Genomic DNA, 20,785 nt, shown 5'->3' with positions numbered 1-20,785 from the left:
CGACTCCGACTCATGACCTTACTCATTCTCTCAGCAGCCACAGCCTCTTTGCCACAGGCAGACCAGTTCAAACTTCTGACCAGAAGAGGGCGACAACACTCAATACAAGCTGGACTGTTTCTGCCACATTTTGTCACTCTGATGTTTTCATTCAGAATTTTGGGCAGTTGTAAGGACTTGCTCAAGTGAGAATTTAAAGAATTGTTTTAAAACAGCAATAATGACGTGAACCAGGGTGGATTTAAAATATAGTTTAAATAGTGATTAAAAGCTAAAAATCCACAGAGCCATTTTTGAATCAGTCTCATTATCTTGTGTTGATTGTCAAAAAACAAGAAGTGACAGTATATTCCACCCTGAATTTTCTCTTGATATTAACATTTGTTTTTCATTTATGTTAAGAAAAAAAAAAATATAAAAATATAAATAGATGTGAAATGATTGGATTGCTGAAAGCATCAACATATAAGCAGTGTTCACTGTTGAAGCTAGTTGGTAATTGCTGGGGCTCGTTTGAACTCTAGAGGAGGGTATTTTTTTCGTTCACGAGGCGAAAAGTTAAAAATCCTAGGTTTTATCTTGAACCAGGTGTGTTGTTTTGACATAAATAGTTGCTTTGATGTCAGAAGAATACAGCAATGTAAAAGTACATAACTGTGAAATGTGTTGTGGGAGAGAAGGAGCATAAAATAGAAACACTCAAGTACAGTAAACAATATAAGAATATGCACTTGAAGCTTCTTTCAACAACTGATAATTTTTTATGAGGACTAGAGCACTGGGACCAAGGGAATACTTTGTTTGGATGAAAATAATTGAATTGAATGGAATATTTTATGCAGCAGCCTTAAATAGTAATACACTATACAGGGATAAAGTCTCAAATCTTCAAAAACACAAATGGTTGAAACATTACTGGGACCGTCATGGGTTATATAAAGTCATTCTAGGGACTATCGCCCAGTCTTTTCCCTGTCAGCCTGTCCTCGTTTACATTTATTAGAACTCCTGTCTGTCAATATTTGACTATTATAATAGCAAAATAAATATTTCCTACATTTTGTTCCAAAAATATTGACTAAACTCACATATTATTTCCTGGCCAGAACAAAGTGAGAAATTCTATTCCCAATATTTTCATTCACACACCTAAGCTTTTGCAATCCATTAGATAGTCCAACTGATTGCTGGATTCTGTAACAGCATGTCTCTGGGTTGTCTGTGTTGTAGCCCTTGAGTTGCCAGATTTTTCGATCAGATGCCAGTTTCTAGATTGGCGAGTCTGTGGGCGGCCAGATTAAGAGGAGAGACTGTGCAAAGGACATCATCCTCTCATCTGAGCAACACAGTACAGAGACAGAGAGGCAGTCAGTCAGCAAAGCCCATCTGCTCCATAAGCTTGCAGCTCTGCCCCTGAAATCAGGGTGCATCTCTGTGTGGAGGTGTGTGTTGTTGCAGTGTGTTGCATTTGACAAGGAAGGCGATTGCTTGCGGGAGGACAGACAGAAGTGAGGAAAATGCAGCAAGGAGAAAGGTGTGGGTATCGACTGCAGCGGAAATGAAAGCAATCTGAAGGGAATGAGAGGGTGTGAAAATGAGTAAATGTGTTGTAAATTGTGCACTGGGGAGAATGTAAAGAAATATAAAGGGCAGGTAAGGGATGAGTGACGGAAACACAGCATAGAGGAGGATGAACGAGAGAGGGTGAGAGTCATGAGAGTTGAGTCTTAGAAAAGAAACAAGCCAAGTGTTAAGTCAAAGAGAGCTGCTGGAGAAGGGAAATGTGTATCAGCAGTGCATTTCTTCAGGTGTGAAGGATGAGTGTGTTTATGTGAGGCATATGTGTGTGCAAAACAACAAATGTTTGAAAGTTTTCTTAGTTTTGTTTGAAGTAGCAAGGCCTGTTCAAGTGAGAAGTTACTTAATAAATCTGAGTGGCTGTGAGAAGACACACAGAAACACTCTTTTGCATTTGTGTCACGTAATTAATAATAAATTGCTCGTATGTGTGCATGCCTTCGTGTGTGTGTGTGTGTGTGTGTGTGTGTGTGTGTGTGTGTGTGTGTGTGTGTGTGTGTGTGTGTCTGTGTGTGTGTGTGTGTGTGTGTGTGTGTGTGTGTGTGTGTGTGTGTGTGTGTGTGTAGCTGGCTAACCTTGTCCTAATTACACTCCATTCCATCAGTGCTGTGCTCTGGCCTATTTTCACAGCTATAAATTTAACACTCTCCCCTCTGTTGTGATAGATGACCCACTCATTTTAGCCCATCTCTGAAGACTGAGCCAGAAAGGGAGTGGGCAAAAAGACAGCAGAAACCACTTCACATTGCTGATGATGGCCATGGAACTTTCCACGTCCTCAAAAGTATTTCCGCGTCTTAATGTCAAACGTTTAAGGTTAGGGTGCAGTTTTATTTTTTTCAGGATGATGAAAGCGTCATCACAGTGAATAAATTTGGGATCATCTGCATTTGAATTTTCATCTGGAGATCCCGAGAGTATTTTTCATAAAAAGCTGCTCTTCTTTGCTTTGAGTTATGAATTTGCAGTCCTGGTTATTGTAAAATATTAGCAGTGGTTTGAGACTTCAAGGGATCTCTGTTCTCTGAGGATTCTCTAAGGACTTTAGAGCACTGTTTTTTTAAGTACACGTTTTATTTGCTGTTCCTGACCTCTAATCTGCCCAGAGGGGAAAAAGTGTAGAGACACGATGTCTAGGGCTGCACTAACTGGTTCTTTTAGTAATCGAGGAATCCATTGATTATTCTAGCGATTATTCGAGTAATCTGATCAGAGATATTGTAGGTTTGTCTCCGTTAAATATCTTTTTTTTAATTCAAGCAATAGTAATTTGCCCTAGAGAAAATAAGACAGGTCTCTTAAATGAACTATTAACTTAGTTTTCCTTTTTGCTCAACTTTTGCTGTATTTATGCATTTACGGCGGTCACAATCCACATTCCCATATTGTGGGACTTCGGGAGGTTTGTCTTATCTTTTCTTATTACTAGCCCTATATAAATACTTTAAGTTCATTAGACTGACTAATGTAAATGATTTACTGATGTCAAAGGGATGCCCTTCACCTGCTCACCTGCTAATCCTCCTCAATGCAATCAAATCAAAATAGCACGAGCAGGGAACTCATTGTAGTTCAACAAAACAAAAACATTTTATTCCTGTAATTTTTAAAAAAGTTTTAAAAATGTTTTAAAAAGGGTATATAAAAGATACACTTTTTAGTGTATGCACAACTTCACATCAACCTTGCTTAAGTCAGGACTTGTCCACCCCAGTCAAAAAAAAGTCTTGATTTGGCCCTGCTTGTTGAACTTAACTGTTAATTTGTCCAGAAGCAGAAGGAGACAGGGCTCTGTTGATGGACAGAGGGGGCAACAACAGGGGGACAGGGACTCAACTTTAATCAGGTTAAAGACAGAAAACTTCTCAAGGATTACAAACTTTCCTTTATCGATCGCTTCTACAGTGACTGATACTGCTTCTGCTGAGAGTCACTGTCGGATTTCATATAAAAACATGTCCTATTGAGACTGAATAATCCCACAGAAAAAGTGGAAGATAGTGCTGGAAGTTCTTCTCTGATCACCCATATCGTATTGTGTGTGTCAATTAAAATATTAAAAGTCAGCAGGGGAATAAAAGCTGTCTCAGTATCATAAATATTTCAGAGAAATATCTTTAAAAAAGCCAATAGAATATGGAATAAAGAAAGGAAAGTGTTGTTCTTCAGGCTCAGCCAAAATTCGTATCCTTGTGGTGCGTCTGAGACAAACCATAAAGGAGATGTGTCAGTCAGAGTGATTGTGTCAAAGACAAATCTCGCCCTCAGTAGTAACAGGAGAGCAGAGGAGAGACATTGATCAGGACAGAGACGCTACTGAAATTAAACAATGGCAATTTTACGCAGGCACATAAATAAGCCTACGTACCTTTGTGAGGTACGCGATTGATTTGAGGAACTGTTTCAGCCCTAAAGAGGTTATTAAAGGTCATGTTTCTATAATACGTAATAAGTTTGCAAGCAAAATAGCTAGCTGATTTTCAATTCAAACTGACCACAGATCTTCACATATTTAAACATAAATGATATTCAAAAAACAATACTAATACAGTATTTGAGAAACTTTTCAACAGGTGTTGGTTGCAGCTCTAGGATAGTGTCTCCACATCAGTCTTCATATTCCATCGTGAATTGAGAAAATATGAATAATTGAAATGCCACTTGCAGCCGGGCCTTTGCTGTGATAGCAGAGCTCAACAATTATGTTCTGTATGTTTGTGTAAAAGCATTTTGACTTAATGGTGTTACTGAGTATATTATCAGCACTGTAAACAATGTAGAAGTGATTTCTAAATGGATGCACTGTGTTCTAAAAAAAAAGTCTGAATACAAATCTGACCCATTCATCTGTATAATGCAGAGTTGCAGGGGAGTTGACTCTAAAACAAAGAAAAGAGTTTATACAATGGGAATATACTTTTTTCCGCTAAAATCAATCATCCTGTTTACTTCGTCTGTAACAAATATGAATCTTATTTCAATTAAATCAGCAGGAAGCAAGACTAAGGAAAGCATCAACAGGATCAAACTTTAACCCCATGATACAACCCATCTGAACCCAATTTCAAGCTGAAAGCATCATGGCCAGACATGGCCTTGTGCTACTTTATTTCAGAGTGCATTTTTATATTTTGGGAACGAAACAGAGATTGGAGTCTCTCGCTTGGTTCTGCACACAGTTGGAGGTGAGTGGGAGGAGGAGGAGGAGGGGGAGGGGGAGAAGGTTGTGGGCTGCAGCTGGGTCCTCTATCTCTTGATTCAGGGTAAATCCGAAGTACTACTGCAGACAGACACAGAAGTTTTCGCATGCATGCACACACAGACACTAGCTTATTTTTTTATGAATGTGTAAATGCACTCGTATGGATTCAAACACAAACTTTCAACATAAAACCCTGCTAAAAAATGTATCTATAATACTGAAGGCGATTAACACACTACTTTAAATAGTATCTGTTCTTTGATATCGCATCGTATTAAAGCAGGCTCTGTGTCATTTTACACTTTGTCAAGATCATATAGAACAAAACTGAATATTCATATTTGAACTATAGTTCAGTAACAAGCTAGTCTTTAATGTTTTTACACAACACAACGCTGATGAAGTAAATAAAAACAAGGTTAAAAAGGGGTTTGAGATGTTATTCCATGAGCAAACTTTTGTAAGATCTGAAAGCATTAATGAAAGCTCTCGAACCTTATGCCTAAGCTTCAGCTCAGTGATGTCCTGTGGCGTCTGAGAGTTGCTTCATTACATGTGTGTGAGCTATGAGCAGTCACCCACAGCCAGTTATGATCAACCGCAGCAGGACTATAAATCCCGCCAGGATAAGCCTTAAACCTCACCCACTATAAAATGCCCTTGGCCAGACACACAATAGCCATGGTTCGGCCTAACACATCTACACAGACTTGCCCCCCCCCCCCCACACAGAGGAAGCAGCAAACAGCAGTGATATTTCCTGCTGTGAAATGGAAAAAAGGTGAAAAGTCACTTCCTGTCATGATGTGAGGGGGTCATGTGATGTGGAGCGAGTGGACCGGGGTCCCTGCTGTAAGCCAAGTGGGTCAACCCTGAATTCTTGCCACACAATCCCCAAATGACGTCACAATAATACCCTAATGGGCGTCTGTCAACCTTTCAACCCGTCAATAGCAAAAAGGATGAGCTGTTGCCATGACAACAGTCATAAAGTCAGACTGGCGGAGACGGTGCATATATATGGTTTATGTTACACACAGCACTGACATTTAGGAGACATGAGCATTTACTCCCAGAATATGCAGCTGCGTGTGACTTCTACAAAAAGGATAGGATATAAAGCTCAAACCTCATTTTAGCTCCATTAAGACATTTATTTTAAACATTGAGTACATTTCTTGACTATGAAATTTTAGTCCCTTGGCATGTAGCTAAAGCCACATAATGGTATTTCTTAAGATAATCCATCTGTCCAAAATCCAGCAGCACAAAGCCAAATTTAAATAGTCATGCTTTAGGAAATAACCTACTGGGATATACAGTATTTCTAGCAGGGGTTGACATTACGTTTAAGATCACTGGGCCACCATTGTAAACACTGGCCCAGGAACATTACTTTTTATTTGGTAGAATAACAGTCAAGACTTTCAAAATGTAGAAAATGAACTGATCTGATGTAAAGTCATTTATTTAATACCTTTTCTAATTCACTGAGCAGTGTTTCCCGCAGGAAATCAACTGGGTAGCTGGCATGTCTGCAGGTAAATTAAACACAAAATCATTATTTAAGAAAAAAAATACGACAGCTACCGAAAGTCACACACACCCTTTCAAAAAAGCCAGTTTTTACAGCAGAAATGAACATGTTTTACAGCCTGGTTAAAAAAATTGAATTGGCTTGAGAAAGCACTTACAGCATGGCGACCGCCATTGATGGGACTCCAATCCCGCCTGTAGTAACAGATGGTTGACATCACTCAGGTTTTGTCCATTTATCTTTACAGTCTATGGTCTTGGCTAGCGGGCCAGCTATAATGTCAAGCCACGTTTCTAGGTATACTATATGTAAGAAAGAAATATGACTCCAGAGGGATGATAAAAATGACAGCATCCCTATGATGAAAGGCCGCATTCCCAATGGAACCGCTCTCAAAATATTCATTGAAATATGACTGCTCAATGTCTTAAAGAAACAAACATACAGAACTGTCACATATAACTTCCTATCAGTCAATCTTTAATCAATCAATCAATCTTTATAGCGCCAATTCATAACACATGCTATCTCAAGACCATAATTTTTCTGTATAACACAATACAGCCTCTATGCTTTCTCAAACTATAAACCCGTAGTTCCCCTGTTGTAAAAAAACAACAACCAATTGCTCAGGGCTGAGATTTAGCCAAACAGCAACCTTTGGTCTTGAAAAATTAAGCCAATGCTGAAGTGCAAAATCCTGCAGTTTGTTGAGTGTCCGCTTGAGGCTGGCTACAGGAACACCGGAAGTCACATACACATGACAGCAGAAATTAACATGTTTACAGCCTGGTACAGAAATCGAAGTAGGTCTTATTAGTTATTGTCATCACTGGCACACACTGTACGGGGGTGATTTAAAAAAAAAAAAAAAAAGAAGCTCTGTTTTGATTTTGAAAATGATATGTGTTATCCATATGCGCGTAGCTGACATAACTGACAGGTGGGCACAGTGTAACGGTTTGTCAAGAGGCTTAAAGCCCGCCTCAGCTTCCGCTCTCAGCCTGTTGTTAGGTTGACTGAAAGTTAGTCAGAGACAGGATTTCCAGCATGGCGGCTGCTGCCGATGAGCCTCCGGAGCCCCCTGCTGTAACAGATTGCTGATGTCACTCAGGCTTTATCCATTAATATTTACAGTCCATGGATTTAACTTAAAAAAACATAATTTGGATTTACAACCAAATTTGACATTGTATTAAGGTATGTGAGAGCATTACTCAGTGTTATACCGGGGTTTTGCTCTGCTGTTGTCAAATTATAAATCAGAGGCTATTTTTCTACATTAACAGTCTGCTTCATCAACCTGTCCCCATGAGGTTTCCTTCCCGCTTTGGTTTGAGTTTCACCACTGAGACTCATTACCCGGTTAAACTGTGCTGAAGCAGGTACCGTGGATCTTTGCTGATAGGATTTCTGAGTCAGGGAGTGTGTTGACCTGTCATAGTAACAGCAAATTACATTAATTAATTCCTTCCATGTTCTTTTCACAGTGTGAGCATGCTAGGTGCATGCAAGTCATTTAAGTATCATACTACATAACAAATGTTTTCTCTGCTGTGACTAATGTAAAAATATGACGTTTTTAGAGGTAGCAGCACCACATCTAATCTCAGGGATAACCAACCATTCAGCTTTGCTTTTCAGGCATCATAAAAAACAAAGTCAAAGAAAAATGTGTGGCTCTATTCACATCTTAAATATATTTTCTGTTTAAATAAATAACCCAGTTTAAATTCAACGTGTGGGAAAAGCACTTTTCACAGACTTAAAAGAGGCTTTTAATTAGAAAGGATGATCACAGAGAGGGTGAGCACTTAATAATGCATGTGTAGTACAAGAAAGAGACAAGAGAGGAGGGGAGAGACACAAGAAGTTCTGCACTGTGATTGAAGGAAATTGCCACAGTCTCCCTCTCTTTGTGTGCAGACAGCCAGGATAGAGTAAAGCATCAATCACAGCCGTCCTTTGGAGCCTCACTCTGCTCCCTATACATTCTCATTCACAGAGTGAACCCAGCTTTGAACATAGTCTTTCAATATTGTGCTTGTTGCCGTACTTTCTGTCTTTCCTCTGCAAAGTTATCTTTGATCTGATTATACCTTGGCAAAGGCTGCATGTCTTACTTTGACCTGAGAAAGAGAGCATGAATTAATCCGCTAAAGAGCAAGTGGTGTGATGTGATTTGTTATCAAACGCCGGTTCACCTTTTGTGCACGATTACTGTACAAAATATGGTGTCAAATGCAACCTCCAGATCCAATTCTAAAACCTCTAACATGGCCTATTGTGTGCTGTCTGCTATACCCTCTTATCCTCCAACCCTAGGGAGAGTCCCATCAGGGGCCTTATGGGAAGGATGGAGAGGAGTGCTGTGATTGGAGCTTTTATGTTATCTCCGAAATACAGCAGCACGCCTGGCAGAACCCTTGTTTGTGCATAAATACTGGTGATATGTGTGCACATGTGCACATCTGCTAAGGTGTAAATGTGCCTGAGCATGTAAATGCCAGGGGCTCGATGTGTTTGCAAACGCATGTCTCAATGTGCATGTGAAAATGTGCTATACATGTTGGAAGTGTGGGTGTGAATATTTTGAGAGAACTTACAAGGACACAACGTGTGTAGAGAAATAAAGGACAATGGCATATATCTCCCGGTATATAAAACACTTCTTCATAAATATCCCTGATTTATTATACAATCTGCTGTGATTCCCTTAAAGCTTGAGCTTCTTATCTTTGCTGTAAGCAGCAGTGATTGACTTTGCTCCCTTCAGAACTGCCTAAAGGCTACAAAATCAGTTTCCAGGTGTAGAGCTGGCCAGTCCTGAAGCACTGGGGCTTCTGTAAACTTGCTGAAAAGTCTCACATCCTCATCCATTATTGATAGCACCTTAAACCTTCATTGTACTGGGGATGACAAACTAAAACTAGAAGTGTCAACTCTGTGGTGTAGCTCTGGAGGAAGGGTTGCGTTTGAAATCTGAATTTCACTAGCGTGTCCTGCAGTGAGTCATCCTTTTGAAGTTCCATCAGTGTGTGTTTGCAGGGAATAGCAATTAGCTGCTAATAAATGAATTCAGAGGTGAGTCCTGTCCCCGCTGGTTAGCTAGGAGGGGGAAGTTAAAGGTTAGGGTGCAGTTTTTTTTGTACTCTATTAGAACTTTGTGTCAGTTTAATTAATTTAAAAGCAACATTACCACTTGAGTGCTGAGGTCAGGCAAGGGACTTACATTGGCAGCTCATTTCGCAGAATCCTGGATCTGAGTAGGTGGATGTTACCTGAAAGAGAATTGATGAAACCAGTGTTACTATTTACGTGTTGTGAACCCATAGAAGTTTGTCATGCTTTCCTTTTTAGCCGACAAGCGAAAACGGAGAATATTTTGCAACAGATACACACACACAGAACTGAGGATAAGGCTTTGCCATGCAGCATTGCGAATGGGGTTAAAATAATCTGATTGAGAACCAGTGCTCGAGGGCAACTGGTGTTCACGCTCAGGCCAGCAAAGTATCAGCTCCACCTTGTTGTCTACTTTACTCTTCTCTGCCCTACTTTCTCTCTCTCTCTCTCTCTCCCCCTCTTCTCCCACACCTCGTAGGGTAGTACAAAGGCACAGACATTTCAATCGCGGTAGGCTCCAACTCATCCATATTCCAGTCACTTTTATAACTTCTGCAGCGCTACAGAGGCTATGACAGTGTTGGATCAGGGCTCTTTTCACCTCAAAACAGTCGTGCACTCTCCATTTGTCTGGTGTGATAACACTACAGAGTCCTCATGGGAGAGTTTGACTTGTGCTCGGACACAAGGTTGTGTGTGTGTGTGTGCATTGCTGTGCCTTTGGATGTCTTAATGATTTACTTGTTCGTGAGTTTTTTTTTGAGTCTATTCAGTTTTTTCATCTCTGTGTCTAGAGTGAAATGCAACCTTGTCAAACACACTACAAACACTTCACCATCAGAGAAGGAGATCATGCTACTCGAAACCAACTATAAAGGCTGATAGTTTGACATCTGCCATCTAAACTCTGTGGGATGATGACTTGTCTATATTGTCATGTATCAAACAGAATCCCACTCCGATGTTTGAATTTTGTATTCATCTTTTCATTGGAAAAAAAGAGTGTGCTTTTGTTCATGAGTCCCACAGTCACTCAAATATACAGTGCTGTGGAAAGATATATCCTTGATGTAATATTCAAATGCTGCTCTGTTCACTGTTTTATGCTGCTGTTTTATTCTCTTGCAAATATTTGACTCACAGCATGAAAAGTGTTGTTAATTCTCTTTGATGCTTGGGTCATCTTACTGTTTGTAGACTTTGTTGATTGCAAACATGCAAAGATAATGAGGAGAGTGGATGGCACACAAACAACAGGAGTATTTATGAACTCAGGCGACACAAGAACCTGTGTTCCTGCTTTTAAATGTCACTTATCTATGAGGAAATGTACGTTTATAATAACTCTACACATAGAACCTGAATTTAATTTTCAACACAACTTTCACTCTCTGCAGACTAAAACCTAAGTTGATTCTCTCTGACTGCCAACTAAAAATTAGGAGCATATTCAGTCTGGGCTACCGTCAGTACCTTATTAAACTGCTGCAAGTAACCTTCACAAAAATAACATTTTTTAATTTTTGTTAAATTCTTTATTTAAGGTTTGGTTAAGTTGAGGAAACAACAATTGCTTGTCTAATGTTTTCAGGGTCAAAGAGAAATTGTAATCTGTAAAAAGACAAAGAGGTGCCAACTCTCCAAACATTTTTAAATCAGTCATCTATCCTTAACCCCTCCCTGAAAGAAAGGACTGAGGCAGGATAAGTTATTTCATGTATTTCAATGAGTGGCCGATAATATTTTCAGAATGAGCAGGTACATTAGGTTATAAATATGTAGTGCTAGGGCTGCACCATGTGTTTTTAACCATATACAATAACCAATACATTTGCGCATGTGCAAGTCAAGAGGACTGTCAAGCCAGAAACATGTTTTGGTTGATGCAAAGATAGACCATTACCATTTTCTTATTTCAATGACTAATTTATAAGAAAAATCTGCTAACCGCATTAGAAGTGCAGTCCTTCAACTGAGCCCACTGCAGTGAACGGACACCATGCAGTGAATCTGTGTGTCACCTGCCTCTAATCATGCATGCAATGCCGCTTCAGTTACAGATACAGTCAGTTGGATGCTTAAGGCAGACGTTCAGAGTTGCAAGGTAGCTTATCAGTTTGTGTACTTCTGTTATCAAAAAATCAAAACCAAATATGAACTGGCCTAGCAATTTGCAAATAAAAATGCAGGAAAGACCCTAAAAACAGAGAGCGATAGCTGGAAACGGTTAACCTGTCTGGTTAGCCTTAATAACATTAACCAACCAGCTGCCATGCAGCAGGCTTTACAGATGGAGGTCCCATTTTCTTGGCTGCAGACCATTCAGAGATACTTTGACGGAGCACTCCACACTGAAAAAACGCTTTCCACACTTCGGTTAACTTTGATTTTTCAGTCAAAAAACACCTCAAAAGTGTTATGGCCTTTGAAAATAAATGTTCGTTCTGGCAAATCACGGTTTAATTTTGATGAGTGCGGAATGCGCAGCAAGGTTCAAGGCTTAAGAAGATAAATTAATCACAACATGCAACAGCTCAATTTTCTGTCATCATGAAAAAAACAGGCAAGGGGACTTTGTGATCTAATAAAGATAAAAGAAAAAGAAAAATGGTCTAACGGCTCATATAAACCCTGGTCCCCACACCACTGATTTTAAAGACGACGGTTCTTTCTCATGTTCCTGACTCTCCTCACTGCTCTCCAAGTCATTTGTGAAATCTGACGCCAGTGTTGTCAACATTAGCGCATAGTGATTAGATATTAATGCGTGGGGAGGAGTTTCCTCATCCCAGCATGTGGACTCACAGGCACACACAAACAGAGCCAATTCACAGAAAAATACAATGTTTTATGCAAAACCAAATTTATTGCAATTCACAAGCTGGTATTGAACCGTAGATGCCGTACCGGACAGTTCAATGTTATATTGAGAATTGTTGCATCCCTGATATGAAGTATATATGCAGCTTTTATGCAGATACAGAAAGTATGAAGGGATAAAATAGTGCAGAAACACAGTAACTAATAAATAAGTCCTCATGTCTGTAGACATATTTAAGAAATAAAAAAATAGGCAAAAGAGACCTTTGCATTTTAATGTGAAAAATTAAAAGATGACACGATAAGAAAATGACAAGAACACAATGTACTGTCATCACCTGTCAGTTCATATTATCAATATGGATTACATAAATAATACATGAAGAATTTAAATGAAGGAATACACCAAATCACTGCAAACACATCTGGTGGATTAGTGAATGACAATGGTCTTGGCTTGTTCTACCTCACTTTTGTCATTGAGAGCTAAAACTACATTAGGAAGACTGGAGGATTACTCACACTCTGTTGCACTAAAGAAACTCACCACATTTTAAGCTTGTTGAAAACCCCCAGATTAACTCATGGAAAAGAAAAACAGAGGGTGCTATAAGGAGTTTGTGGGATTGAAATGTAAATCGATGCCAAAACACTCTTCTCCTACTTCATTGCCCACTGCAGAAGGACAAATGTCAAATTGCACTACACTGCAGCAGGTTTGCTGGGTTAGAGTAAGATAAATTAGAAGTGAGATTGGGAAACAGATTGAAACATCAGGCCAGAGGGAGCTGCTGATTGGGCTCTTCATTTTCGGGAATAGATTATAAAATCATGTTTAGTGGCTGTGGAAAACCTCTCTCACTGATGGAAATTGGCCTCAATTGAGCAAAAACAATTAAATTAGACACAATGTTTTAGATTTTGAAGCTAGATTGAGGGCATTGATGGGAGAGGATTACTTTTTGCGACAGCAGATGTTGGACAGGACAATCCTGCTTTATAAATTAAAAAATGTATTATAATTTCAGGATAATATAAATTTGACATAACATTCTTTTTATAAAGATTTAGGCACATGATGATGGGAATCTCCACTTTCATATTGTTGTTTATGATAAAAATACACTGACTGTATGAATACTTAACTTTCTCTCTGTTACTCAGAAATACTCACTCTGTCATTAGAAATTCAGAAACCCTAGTTTCTTTGGAATGTAAAGTGAGAGGGAAAGCAGGAAATGGGTCTAAATGTATGGGTAAGAACTAATGAATTATGTGTATGAAGTACATTTTGAGTTGGTCCTGAAAATAACTCAATCCTTTTCAGAAGTGCATCATCGCTAGTTGAAAAGCGCAATTTTAGTCAGATAAACTAATTATTCAAGGCAGGCTTGAAATGCCGGTCAAATGCTATGACTTGACCGCAAACACAGCCTATAGTTTACAACTTAATCTCCATTTTCTGAGATCAAAATACTGCTGAACCTCTCCATGCTACGAGATGCCATCTGTTCACTGTGCTTGTTTACATCCAGGTAGTAGGACACTGTGGGAGTATGGCAGTAGTCATAAACTGAAGCTGCTGGATGATAGCTTTAACACAACATTTGACCGGCATCACGGGTCCGAATTAATACAAATATTAATAATTGACTTGATGGACTAGTTATTCTAGTTCCAACTATCAAAGTTGACAAAGTTTAGTGCCAAGTTTTTGTCACTTCAGAATAAAAAAGTAGAACACAGACACATAGTTTGTTTACAAAATATGCCCGTTAACAGACTGTGTGTGCTCTGTTTGAATGTGTGATGGTGTTTATCACCTTAAACTTAAAGTAAGTAATTAAAATAAAGGAATAAATAAATAAACACATGGGGAAAAAAACCTCATTGTATTACCACCTCTCTCTTCAGGACTAATTAGAAAAAGGGATGAGAGTTTAAACTTGTGGAAGCAATCAGCTCTCAATCAAACAATCCCCTGTCGTCACTTCTCAACCATGAAATCCAATTTACCCCAGGACCTGAAGGTCACCATGTGCAGGTGCATTATCAGGCAAACATTGATTATTCAAAGGCTCTGCTACAGAAACCAAGCAGAAAGTGTATCGAGCCGGAGAGGAAAAGCTTGGTGAAAGAGGCCAACAAACACAAGAGTCCTTTAGAAATGTGTTTGGCCATTTCATAAGGAAGAGGATTAGAAGTCCTCCTTCTGACACAGTTTGTAGTATTCAGTGAGCAGATGGGAGACGACTTGAGTGTGACTGAAGATGAATCCCACAAGTGAGGCAGTGTGACATCGCTTTAGGATGGAGTCACCCGCTCATTCCAAAAAATCTCTGCATGTTAAAATGATACTAATGACTCGGTAGCTGGAAGCCAATGTGGCGACTGGATTAACTGGTCACTAGCAATAACGCAAGTAATGAGTGTGTGCATGTGAGAGATATACGTGTGACTGGTTATGACAACATGCCATAAGGCTACAACATATGTGTTTATTCAAATAAAATAGAAATCCCTCAGCCTTCCTTTGTTCTGTTTGAAATATAACTCGCTTTGGTGCAATCAGCTTGAAGTAAACTGAGGAGCTGTAAAAAAACAAAAAACACCACCCTGTTTTGTTGTGTTATTTTAGAAAAAGCAGATGAACAGATTGTCACAATATTTAATTTAGCATGCAGCTGATGTCTATCCACAATATGTTGTCCCTGACTCTAGTGATCAGTAAATCTTAGTCAACAGATGCTGCATTGCTAATGTTTTATTTCATTGTCTCTCTCTTCTTCGATGCTTCCATGATATTCTGAATGATACAGTCTGGAGTACAAAGAGAAAATACATTTTTCTGTTGAATTCAAAATGTTTGTTTCACTACCACAATCTATTCAGTTCACCCATGAGTATAAGTGGACGTTTTTTGCCAAATTTTGATGTATTATTTAGGGCTTTCACACTTGCATAAAACTCCTGATATTTCCAGGAGGAGCCGTATATTTGAACGCAAACAGCCACATTTTTCACTCTGACTTCACCCAGAGTTTCTCCTGCACAGACCCCTAGTATTTTTTCCATAGCAAGTCCGAGTGAGCTGATGTGAAAACGCAGCAGGATATTCTCCGGAGAATTCATCTCGAGCCAATGGGAGGGGGTGGTGACGTTGACATTTTTTAGATGTTTATTCTTAGTGAAAAGTCCAAGAACCAAATTTGACTTAAATATTCTCCACCTCTCTTGGTGCTGCCTCATTTGAATGAACATCCCACCTGTTGGCATCTTACCTCCCTCTGGCGCTCCTCCCCAACTAAACTAGGGCCTGACTCGCATTGCTCATTTTTCCATCTGTACATGCATTACCATATTTAATCAAGTTCTACGGGTAAACATCTTCACATTAGTTACACTCTGACAAAACCTATTAGATTGTAGGATTTGAAATCAGGGAAAAAGCTTGAAGAAACTTTATTTTTTAAAATGTAATTTATTGTTTCTCTTTTACTTCGGGAAAGTTAAATAGTTTGATTTAATAGCCCTGGAGCACAGAACTCCTCTGCTCTGCAGCAGATCAGAAAGTGTCTGAGAACTACTGCCTGTTTTCATATTCCTTCTTTGAACTTCCTTCATGCTCTGAGCAAAGGGATGGAGTACAGAGAGAAAGAGAGAGGAGAGAAAGTGCTGGAAAAAACAGCCAGCTCAGCCCATCCTCAGGGCTAAAAAGTCACACACAAGATTAAGGAGAAAAAAAAAAACCTCTTCTAGTGGATGCCAAGTTTCAGCTCTCTCCCATCTTTAGAGCTTTAATGAGTTTGCTCTTTGGTTTCAGAAGTTCTAAACAAACCATGAGGTTTACAGTTTCAGTGCTAGACAAGGATCAATCCGTTTTTCTTTCAATCTTTATTAGACCTTAAGTCAACCCGAACATGACCCGAACGAATGCAGCAAAATTTGACTTGAACAGCACCATTCATTCAACAGAATCTTCCAATAATAAACCTCAAGCCCCAATGGCACCATGATTAAGATATTTTCTTAACACTAATCTCTGGTGTCTCCCTGACTTCTTAGGGCGCTTAGAAAGTAAATACAGAATTGCCTCATAAATACAGAAAGGCCTCAGAAGTGCCTCATGTTGAAGAGAATAATTGATTGAAGGCAAAAAAAATACAAATAAAGAAATATATTAAACCAATAAATAACTTAAGCTCTATCACTTAAATTTCGAAAATCAAGCTTTTTACACATCTTGTCGAATGATTCATCTTTGGTTCATTTCTGTGCTATGCATTTAAAAATGTTCCTCTTAACTTTAACTCACATTGAACTGCAAGTTTTTCTCGCCACTTTTTTTTTTAGTAATTTGTCTTTCCTTTCTTTTTTTCACAATAGTTGAATATGTCACTGGCAATAAACTTCAGGTTTTCATGTAATCTGAGAAAAAGTTCTTCAGAACATTTTTAAGTTTGCCATTTTGTGGGCTTTTCTATGCCTTTTATTATTGAGAGGATGGTGGATAGAGTAGGAAGTCGGGGAGAGAGAGTGGGGAATGGCATGCGGTAAAGGAGGTTGGACTTGAACCCGAGCCATTCGCTTGGAGGAATAAAGCCTCCACACAAGGGCCTTGACCTAACTGCTAGACCACCTGCGCCTTATTTTGAGAACGTTTGGACAAAATAATCTCTAGGAAAATTATTTTTTAATCTCCTTTTTCCCGAAAAATTTTACAATTAGGTGACCAGTATCCTCTACAGATTTTCATTAGACGTAATTGCTTTAACCTTATGTCACGGGTGCCCCTGATTTAATTCTCTGTTGACCCAGTTCATACGCTGCAGTTGTATCACCAACCAAAGGCTAGATAATAATGGCAGAAAAGTGAAAAATGAAGACCTGAATTATAACATGAGCAGCTAGTCTAATGCTCAGTACCTTGACTGAATGAAAAAGTAGCTGTTTGTGAATAACATCATTCTTTTTTGGTAGTATGTTGACATAAGTCTGACCTGTTCCACTATGATGACAGTTGACATTAAAGCCCTGAAGAAAACTAGTACTAGTACAATTAGTTTTTGTTGAAACAGATAATAAATTATTTGTAAATCATCATTCCCAATAATCTTATTGTAATGTTGGACACAAAAATTACTGATGCATCAGTTAATAATTTTCTACTTTACTGCTTCATTTAATGACACTACTGAATTCATAAGCAATGTTGTCTTTACAGAAATCTTTTGGGACAGCGTGGCACTATCTGAACTTTGAGTATTGCACACCGTACTAGCCAAACTTTTGTTTTTCTCTCGTTCTGTTTTAATTAGATCAAGAGGATTTGATTTTGACAGCCCTCTTTGTGAAAATGGTTGTTGACAGAGAAGTTCTTTTCATTTCTTTCAATTAAAATGTTTCAGCCAATTAGCAATCAAAATGAGTCTTGGAGACCACTCCATCAGGATCATCACTAATTAGAAACAACAGCTCCTGGTATTTTGTTCTCTAGCTTTCTTTGGGAGTGCAATCAATGTGTATTCATCTGTTCCACTGTTTAGAGGTTGGGATACTGAAGACAGGACAGTGTTAGAGTACAAAAATGAACTATATTTGTCTTTCAATATACTATGCAAAATTTAAGTCCCATTCAACCTGTTACACAGAAGAAATCTAATCTGAGCATTAATAATAGGCCAGCATCAGATGTACCTGCTTTAAGCCAGATAATCTGTATATGTGTCAGCTATGGACACTTGAGCGGCAGACGGTGTAAACGGAGACTGCTGCTTAAATACAGACCAACTGTGAATGCAGCATGCAAGCTCTGCAGGACCTGGCTCAAGAGAGAGGTGCACAGCCTTCAGCCAATATACACACACACACACACACACACACACACACACACACACACACACACACACAACATAGCTTACTGTACATATGCATTTTTTCTGCATGGATACCTACACCTGACAGAAAGACACAACATATACACACATACACAGGTGGATGAAAAAGCATCCTATGGGCATGTGCTTCCACATGAACAAGCACACCTTCACACAAACACACACAGCAGACAGAGAAGCAGGCACTTAAGGTTGACAATATCTGTCTGTCAGTCTCAGCGGCTGCAGGGTTCAAAAGTCAAGGGGAGAGAAAGTAATAAAAAACCTGTTCATGTATCATCAGCCATAGACAGACAAACACACATTCCCATGGACATTCTAGAACAGGGGTCTCCAACCTTTTTTCATCTGAGAGCTTCTTTATAAATGAAAGTGGACGAGAGGTACTTGCATTACATCGTTTATGTTCAAATTCACTTAAGGTATCAAAACAGACGATACACGTGTATGCACAAGAAATCAAATAACCAAAGCCAACATTTTGGATCAGAACATCTTATAGTAACATCATTACTTTATACAATGTCTATTCTGTATCCATGTTTCAAATTTTAAAACAGAGATAGCTGTATTTTTACGTGTTGCTTTCGGCCGTTGCTGAGTCCTGTGCAAAATTACCATGTAGAGGTGCTCCACATTGCTTCTTTGGCAGACTGAAACATTGCTATGCTGAACGTCCTTTACGTTTGTAAAAAAACAAAAAAACAAAAAAATAACTCTTTCCCACTCCACTGGAAATGGTATGTTTTCTGCTTTTTCTTGGCATGGCCACCAACATGTCCATTTTAAATCTGGCTGAAGAGGCTTGTTAATACCACTGGTCTCCTCATTTGAGCTTAGCTAGAGTACAGTGTACCTGACCTAACCTGTAAGTAGAGGTTACAGCTACATTGCTGTGAATGGTTAGGTTCAGTTTTTGACAAACTTCACAGGAGCATCACCTTTTTTTATCGACAGTTATTGAAATTATGCAGCTTTTCATATTACAGTCTCAGAGTTGTAAAGCACTCAAAATAAAAAGTGAATTCAGGTTTATATTATTGCTTGTATTATTATTAGTAGTAGCCTAGTATTGACTGTATTATTATTAGTTGTTGTACTCATTTTGTGTACCTGTTACTTGTGTAAGTACACAGTGTATGTATGTGGAAATGAGGGATTAGCCAGTACTTTGTGTACACTGGGTGTTGTGGTTTAATTGACCACTTGACATCTCTCATATATGTGAAAATAGAACTAAATAGAGAGAACAGGTTCCAGGTGAAGTCCCATTCAGAAATAACATGCCAATTAACTTAAGCGGGTCAATTTTTTGTTGACAGAAAAGTTGCATGTTGAGCTTTGTGCCATACTATACATTTGCTTGCAAACACAACTGGGTACAACTTTTTCCAGATACAAAGAGTATTTGCAATACAATGTTCTCTTCGTGATAGGTTAATATTTCAGTAACAGGCACATATTGTGGTTCAAATTCTTCTGTGAATTACAGAGTGTAAAGCCTTGCTAGTGGCTCTCTAAGACTGAACAATGTGTTTCTTTAAGCTGAATACTAAAATCAGCATGCTGAGTACAGCTGAGGCCAATGGGAATTTCAAATTTAAACCTCATGTACTAGAAATAAAAGTTAACAACACTTCTAGGATCACTTGCATGGACACCATGGGCATCTGTACTAAATGTCATGGCAATTTTTCTAAAATGTATCCAACAATCATGAAACATTGACCTCATTCTGGTTTTAGAGCAAAAGTCAGGGATCCCCTCTGAGGACAATGAAGGAAATCTGTTGAAGATGTGGTTTTCCTTCAGGGACCAATGTGGTGGACCAACCAATATATACAGTGAAAAGGCAGTGTAAGGCACCTGTGGTTCTATTTGTATATGCATGTCTGTGCGGTAGTCACAGTTGCTGTAGGCCTGTTCTGAGCATCCCCTGCCAGTGTCTACAGTACAGCAGGTTACAGCTGCCAGCCGAGCTCTGAAACCAACAACCTCATGTGAGGGAAGCTGCCTGGAAATAAACGTGAGCGCTCTGCCTCGCAGCAAGGTTGCTGAATAAAAATGTGTGAGAGTGAGCCTCGGGTTAACAAGTGTCCACATCAGGCCAAACACTGCGTGTGAGTACAGAGGCTTGCTTGTAGCCTGATTAATTCACATGTTGTGATGGGACCTTGCATTAAAAGCATCACTGCGGAGAGATGTTTTGCAATTTCGTTTTATTTGCAGCCTTATTTGCAGTTAACAAGGTGTGAATAGAATCTCATCCATGAAACGAAAGACCAATATGCCACCTCAACTTTTCAATTAAACCGTGCAGGACGCAGCCATTCAACTGCCATTACTATTATTAAACTCTGCAGACTTTATTGTATGATGAAACTCAGTTGACACTTCCCAAGCCCCAGTGGGAGGCATAGATATATACGTGTAACTGAATAAGTAACATTCAATTACAGCCTGTTGAGACCCATAACATTACCATTGATGCAATTACCCCTGTCTCGAATATGGCTGACAAAATTGCCAACAACCTGGCAGTGACTCTTAATCTACCATCATGTTGGGTGGATGGGTTTAGAGCAGAACAGACGGCAAAAGTGGAACCTTTTTCACTCCCTGCCT

General features: G+C 39.1%; 1 protein-coding gene across 5 annotated transcripts in view; it reads right to left on the bottom strand.

Moving 5' to 3' along the window:
• The window catches only part of dlgap4b (discs, large (Drosophila) homolog-associated protein 4b), a 114,126-nt gene that overhangs the window by 27,480 nt on the left and 65,861 nt on the right, over positions 1 to 20,785 (bottom strand). For all 5 annotated transcript variants that reach the window (XM_061042125.1, XM_061042122.1, XM_061042123.1 and 2 more), the window contains exon 3: positions 9,550 to 9,598. The gene's annotated coding sequence lies outside the window, so the exon portion shown is untranslated. The remainder of the gene's footprint in view (positions 1 to 9,549; positions 9,599 to 20,785) is intronic.

Source organism: Labrus mixtus, chromosome 7 (assembly GCF_963584025.1).
Source record: "Labrus mixtus chromosome 7, fLabMix1.1, whole genome shotgun sequence".
Classification (NCBI taxonomy): Eukaryota; Metazoa; Chordata; class Actinopteri; order Labriformes; family Labridae; genus Labrus; species Labrus mixtus.
This window is presented reverse-complemented; position numbering and strand designations above follow the sequence as displayed.